We start from the raw sequence: 7852 nt of genomic DNA, 5'->3' as shown, positions 1-7852 counted from the left end.
CCTTTAAATAGTACGGTACCCAGATTCTATCATTCGATGAACCATGTTGTTGAAATCAAATTGAATGATCTTCCATTTATAGAATTGGAATTAAGATCAATTTATTGCTGTTAAGAACACGCGGTTGCAATGGACAAACTCATTTCAGTAGAACAAATATTTAACTTATGATGCAAGGCATTCCTTGAATTACTGCACAAACTACGAATCGATGGTTTATTTCATTTCCATGGATAAATAAAAGACAAATAACGAACTTCATTTACACATGGGGTAGATGCTGGCCTTTCTGATTCTCTCATAGTAAGCATCATTTTCTTTCTCAGATTCACTGAAATTGTTGTTAGCCGCTTTTAAAGATATTTATTGAACTTCTCTGTGGGCATCTCCTTTAGATGTCTGCATGTTTTGATTCTAGTATATTCTGACCGTTTCTTTCTACCTTCATGAACATAATAACACAGTTATTTAGATCACTTTTCTTTCTTGTGTTGTGTTAGTGAATATAATTTCTAGCTGAAAAAATCACCAATATTCTGTAAAACTAACTATGGTATGAAAAATGGAGGAGTTGTCATTCCCAGTTCTGGAAATTATTCTGCATTATTCCTTATAAGAATCCAGATTTAATTATTATGCATCGAAAAAACAATTTCTTCCAACGACTTCAAAGTAAGTGTTATCTTTTAATGCAATTTTTTTTATTGATGCAATAATTTTACAGCTAAAGAAACGTGATACTTTGCATGGAAAAACTATGAGTCCCTCTCGTTCATCCTTGATATGTATAGCTGCAACGAAGACATTAAAGCACATCATAACATACAGTAATTATTAATGAACAGTACATGCAATTAATAGAGAATGGTCAGTTGAGTGTAGTATTGCTCCCACTTAATGCACTTGTACCAGTCTCCTCGTTCATATTTCCTGTCCGATCTCTCTTGGTCAACTTTTGTTGTCTTCCAATCCCGATGGTATTAGGTTGACGAGGCCTAGGGAGCCGTTCATTTTCTCGCCCTTCGTTGCCATTCCCTTTCTTTTGCAGATACCTTAATTCTTTCCCTCTGATTAGAGGTAAGAGAGGATGATTGCCCAGTTGTACTTCCTCTTAAAACAACTAAGTGTTCGAGTCCCACTGTCGGAAGCCTTGAAGATGGTTTTCCGTGGTTTCCCATTTTCACACCAGGCAAATGCCGGGGCTGTACCATAATTAAGGCCACGGCCGCTTCCTTCCAACTCCTAGGCCTTTCCTATCCCATCGTCGCCATAAGACCTATCTGTGTCAGTGCGACGTAAAGCAAATAGCAAAAACAACTAAGTCATCCCCACCACCACCTCTCTAAGTAGACTCTTCTTCACTTGCTACCGTCCGAAGTAGTTAGTGGGACGTTAAGCAAATAATATTATTATAAGAAAAGTAGGGTTCATATACTCCACTATTAACTTCCTTTCTGTGCTTTCAGTTGTAGTCTATATTTAATTTTCATTATTACTCTTCCATTCCGCATATGGCCCTGAGGTTCACTCAGCCTACACCAAAAATGAGTACCAGGTTAATTCCTGGGGGCAAAGGCGGCCGGGCGTAGAGCTAACCATTCTACCCCTTTACGTGCCGAGATTAACAATGGTGGAAGCCTTTACCTTCCACTCCTCCAAGGGTCTCCATGGCCTGTACGGAGGTGACTTTGCTTTGGTTTTACTCTTCCATTCTGACGGCGTGATTATATCTTTGGTTTGTTGACAGTCATGAAGTGGACTCTTGTGCAAGTGTTTTTTATATAACGACCAAATCTCGTAGGCTGCCAATGAGACGGTCACATTGCCCCCTTGCCTAACAAGGTTTCAGCCAGTGATATTCCTTGTCAGCTGAGACATTTGGTATGATGTACCATCGGGAGATGGAGTGGCAGATCACCCCTCTTTTCAAATAAGCTGAGAACGATGAAAGAACTACGAAGGTATGGAAGATGTCCCTTCGAGTTTCTCTGAGAGAAGCAGTGATATAATGTCGTCTTCGGATCGGCCATGGTATGGCAACGCACTCCTACTTACTGAAGGGAGAAGTCCATCCACCAGTGCGTACTTGCGGCGGTCATTTGACCGTAGTACACTTCCTTACGGAGTACGCGGACTTAGCCGATTTGCACCTAATCTAAACTTCCTAACTAAGCTATTTGTTTTACGTCGCACCGACACAGATAGGTCTTTGGCGACGATGGGATAGGAAAGGCCTAGGAAGTGGAAGTAAGCGGCCGTGGCCTTATTCAAGGTACAGTCCCGGCATTTGCCTGGTGTGAAAATGGGAAACAACGGAAAACCACTTCAGGGCTGCCGACAGTGGAGCTCGAACCCACTATCTCCCGATTACTGGATACTGGCCGCACTTAAGCGACTGCAGCTATCGAGCTCGGTAACTTCCTAACTACTATCTCCCTCATTCTACGAGATGACGAGCGGTCAGTAGAACTCTTCATCCGTTTTATGAGTGGCAGTGGCCTCTTTTATCGTATTTAAAGGTGATTTTTAAAAATATATTATTTATTGTTTAACGTGCTTTTAATTCTATTGACTCTGTCTTAATCTGTCTTTGTCTCTTTTTAATGTATTTTTAAACTTTTAATTTGCATGAAATATGTGATTTCAATTCGAAGGCAGTGCCTCATTCCATTTTTGAACATTTAAACTGTTTTATTTTATTAGAAATTAAGGCATTGCAAAGAGAGCTTCCGTGGCTCAGGTGGCAGCGCGCCGGCCTCTCACCGCTGGGTTCCGTGGTTCAAACCCCGGTCACTCCATGTGAGATTTGTGCTGGACGAACCGGAGGCGGGACAGGTTTTTTCCCGGGTACTCTGGTTTTTCCTGTCATATTTCATTCCAGCAACACTCTCCAATATCATTTCATTTCATCTGTCATTCATTAATCATTGCCCCAGAGGAGTGCGACAGGCATCGGCAGCTGGCACAATTCCTATCCTACCGAGCTCGATAGCTGCAGTCGCTTAAGTGCGGCCAGTATCCAGTATTCGGGAGATAGTAGGTTCGAACCCCACTGTCGGCAGCCCTGAAAATGGTTTTCCGTGGTTTCCCATTTTCACACCAGGCAAATGCTGGGGCTGTACCTTAATTAAGGCCACGGCCGCTTCCTTCCCACTCCTAGCCCTTTCCTGTCCCATCGTCGCCGTAAGACCTATCTGTGTCGGTGCGACGTAAAACTACTAGCAAAAAAAATATTATTACATTTTGTTTCATCTCGTATCAACGGATGCCAATGATCTTGATGTTAGGACCCTGTAAACGACAAGCATCATCAATATCATCGATACTTCAGAAATACTACTGTATTCATAATCATCATCTATCATCACAAAATTAAGCAATCAACACACAAAAGAAAATTATAAAACGGTGTCAAATTTTGTTACATAGTGTTAGTCTTAATAGAGGATGGTTGCCCAGTTTTACTTCCTCTTAAAACAGTTATCACAACGACCACACTTAAAACAACAATTGCCATCATCTTCCCAGCTGACATAACTTAATCTTTGGAAATGTTTATTTTCATATAATACTCAGTAAATTGTCGTAAAGTGTCTTAAAGTAGCTCAATGTTCACAACTACTGTATAATGCTCAAGATTCTTGTGCACGAATGAGGTAGTATACTGGGACGATGTATGGTTGAACCATATCGGACATCATTATTGATAAGGACAGCCACACCTTAATGAAGCTAGAACGTTTAATTATGTGCTTGTTCATCTCGTGATCATTAGCAGCCAGAAGCATGTCCATTGGCATGAACAATGTTTACAAGTAACGCTGGCAGGCACGCAGGTGTCTGAGAAATACAGATGATATTTTATCGTCGTCGATGACCACGAGAATCAACAGAATGTGGCGCACCTCTTCTTGTCGTAAATACTGGATCTAAATGGTACCTTCTTTTAAACATTCTTACGGTGCATGTGTATAATACTTTACTGCCTCCCTTTCAAGTCGGTATAATGCTTATATCAAACGATATGTGACGTGAATTAAACTCCCATAAATATATCCAACCGCATGCTGTGTTGGCGTTCCACTTCGGACCTTTCACTCTGTATCAATCTGAGCCGCAGGCTTGGATCCTGGTGCTGTCTTTAGCCCATAAGTTATATTGGTAAATGGTTTTGAATGTAGCAGTTCTTGCATTTTTGTGGGTTGTACGTACACCACCCAAGATTCTATCAAATTTATATTATATTTGGATAAATATTGAATCTATTAATCCTAGGCGTTTGACGTAATGGTGTCATGAATTACAGTCCCAACCTACAACAACGAACATACATTGTGCCTCCACAGCATTTTGTGCACGTCGTATGACGGAAAACCGTGGGCCGATCTAGAATAACCTGAAAATGTTCCCAGCCTGTTCAAATAAATAAGAATCTGAGCCAATGAGTAGAGCTTCCGTTCACCGACACTGCCCGAATATTGTTTTGACTCGAGTGATAGATGAACGTTTGGTTCAGTCTTCAGGATATGAGTTCAGTTCCCTATCAGAAAACCGAGAATTTGAGAAACAAGATTTTCAGTTCTGGAGGACACATGACCCTAGGCCTCAATTAGTCTACACCATAATTTAATTTAATTTCCGGAGACGAATGTGGTTGGCCCAGGTTACGCAAAGGTGGAACTTTCCTTCACCGGGTGAGTTGGCCGTGCGGTTAGGGGCGCGCGGCTGTGAACTCGCATCCGGGAGATAGTGGGTTCGAATCCCACTGTCGTCAGCTCTGAAGATGGTTTTCCGTGTTTTCCCATTTTCACACCAGGCAAATGCTGGGGCTGTACCTTAATTAAGGCCACGGCCGCTTCCTTCCAACTCCCATGCCTTTCCTAACCCATCGTCGCCATAAGACCTATCTGTGTCGGTGCGACGTAAAGCCACTAGTAAAAAAAATGAAAGGACTTCCCTTGGGCGGTCCTCCTCGGTATCATCTGCCTGTTGTAAGTGGTGACTAAGGGGGCTAATCCAGGCCTTCCTCCTCTCCCTTCTAGTGACACCATAATCCTGACGGCGGTGTTGGCGTTTGTGTACTCGTTGCTCCCGGGGGCTGTGCCACCTCAAAGGTATCCATGCTGAATTGGCTTCCAACATCCACACTATCCCCCGCCTGTCATAAGAGGTGACTGAAAGGGGCCCCGGGGCTTCCCCCTGTGGATGAGAGTAGAATAACTTTCCTGTTTGTCGTAAGATGTGACTAAAAGGACCCCGGAATTTCTTAATTTGGGAGCGTGGGTTGGTGACCACGGGGCCGTTAGTTGAGTCCTGGGATTGCTTCCTCTTATTTGTGCCAGGCTCCTCATTTTCATCTGTTCTATCCGAGCTCCCTTGGTCAACTCTTGTTCTTTTCCGATCCCGATGGTATTAGGTTCGCGAGACCTAGGGAGTCTTTCATTTTCACGTCCTTCGTGGCCCTTGTTTTTTCTTTGCCAGACACCTTCATTTTTCGAGGTGTCGGACCCTTTCCATTTCCCCCCTCTGATTACTGTTAATAGAGGCTGGTTGAGCAGTTGTACTTTCTCTTCAAACAATAATCACCACCACCATTGCTCGATTGGCCTCGGAGTAGAACCAGACTGTAAAGATGTCGCCAAAGTTGCCTGGGAGGTCTCTGTGCTCTTTTACTTCATTTCTTGTTCTTCCTTTTTTAACATACCCTCCTTAAATTTCATTTCTCTTACTGTCTAGCCAGCCTCGTCCTCGGCTAGTAAGGTTATATGAAGATTTTTCCTCCCCCATTCAAAAGTTTCGGATACAGCCGAGGTGATGCGTGGGAGACTATAGCGGCTCACCTCCAGATGCCGGGCGCCCTCTGGAGTATTAAGCATTACCTCGACATGCGGGGCTCTGGTAGCTACTCGTGGGACCGAAATTGGAACCGGGTTTTAATATTAATGAAGTGTGCCGCCTTTCAAACGCTACCTTTCAGAAGTATTATAAAGAATGATAAACATTTCAACCGACTTGAACTGAACAGCATAGAAGAGTCAAAAGATTGTCTGCCTCGATTTCTGGTTGTAGCTAGGGTCGATGGACAGAGCTTTTTTTTTCTTCAAAGAATCCCTTTCTGATTAGTAATATTGTTGGACTTCCTGAGGGTGAAGTTGAAGGGAACTGGAAATTGCGGGATGGTGGCGTACTCATCACTACCACTCCACTCGAGCAACCCCCCTGTAAGAATTCATCCACGGTATCCCCTGCCTGTCGTAAGAGGTGATTAGAACGGGTGACCTAGGCGCGGAAACGGATTGTGGCTTTGGAACAATGAATTGTACCCCCATTAGTTGGGAGTGTTTGATTACATTCAAAGGCAATACCTGCCGGTCGTAGAATGTGACTAAAAGGGTCATGTGGTCATCAGTACCCTCTCGATGCTTTGTTGTACACAGGTCAAAATTTATGTGGGTGCTGCTTGTGGAAGGGCCTTTTACGTGTGCGATTACGCTGAAAGGCTGTATACGTTATGCTATTATGGTTGGTATGAGGAAGGGAGCCCTGGTGCTTATTGCCTCAATCAGCCCATATTAGGCATCGTTCAACATCGGACCCGGGCAATACCTGCTATAGCCAGGTGGGTATTTCCTTGGCTGTTTGGTTCAGCTATAGAAAGCGCAGATCGAAGTGAGTGGCATTCGGGAAGGATGGTTTTGGACATGGCTTCGAAACGTCTCAAGCCTGTCCATAGTGGTCCGCCACCCAAGCCTTTGAACTTTTGATTCCCTCAGAGGGACAACCCCCTGGGAACAGGCACAGCGTGGAAATATGGGATACAGCTTCCCTAGGTTGCTGCTTGCTACCAGTACCGATAGGAAAAGCCTATTTTATTCAGTTGACACACAGGTGTCTAGGCGAACTGGAATGCCTTCAGAAAATGGATAACGGTAGTTTGTTATTAAGAACGCGCACCGTCCGTTCAAATATCTGTTGCTCAAGTGCGACCTCTTTGGCCAAATTGCCTTCAAAGTGAAAGAGCACAAAACTTTGAATCTGATTCACGAAGGCATCTTCCAGCGCGACCTGATCTTGAAGACTGACAATGAACTGATAGAAGACATAAAAACCGCGGCGTGACTCACATCCGGCGCATTATGCGCAAAGTCAACGGTGAAGGCGTTGCCATAGGTGTTTTCACTGTATGCTTCACGTTGTCAGTGTTACCAGAGAAGATCAATGTAACAACACATCGTTGCGATGCGAGGCCGTACATCCCGCCTCCCATGCGGTGCTATCATTATCAAAGTTTCAAACATATGGTATCTCGTTGTTCGAATCAGTCTATGTTTGGTACACGTGGGAAAGGAGCTCATTGTATGGAACAGTGAACACTTAGGATCTGGTGCACTATGCAGTGCTATCAATATCAAAGGTTCAAACATATGGTATCTCGTTGTTCGAATCAGTTTATGTTTGGTACACGTGGGAAAGGAGCTCATTGTATGGAACAGTGCACACTTAGGATCTGGTGCACTAACTGTTCTGGTCTTCATTGTCCTCGAGATAGAAAATGTCCTGTGTATCTCAGTGAGAAGAAGATCGAGGAGATCAAGACACTGGATGGTCATTCATACCCGGAAGAGAGTTTAATTCCAAATTCCATGAATGCACCTACTAAGCATTATAGCAAAGAGTCCACCAGGTTCGTCGTTCCCTTGAGCAACTCCTCCTGTGAAGATCGCTCCGCCCAAGGCGGTAGTTGCTCCTGTGAGCAACGCCACAACGAATAAAACCTCGCAAGAGGAGTCATTCCAGCCTTCGACCACGAAGAACCACATGCCGGCTAGGAAACCTATATCGGCACAATGGG

This window comes from Anabrus simplex, chromosome 4 (assembly GCF_040414725.1).
Source record: "Anabrus simplex isolate iqAnaSimp1 chromosome 4, ASM4041472v1, whole genome shotgun sequence".
Lineage (NCBI taxonomy): Eukaryota > Metazoa > Arthropoda > Insecta > Orthoptera > Tettigoniidae > Anabrus > Anabrus simplex.
This window is presented reverse-complemented; position numbering follows the sequence as displayed.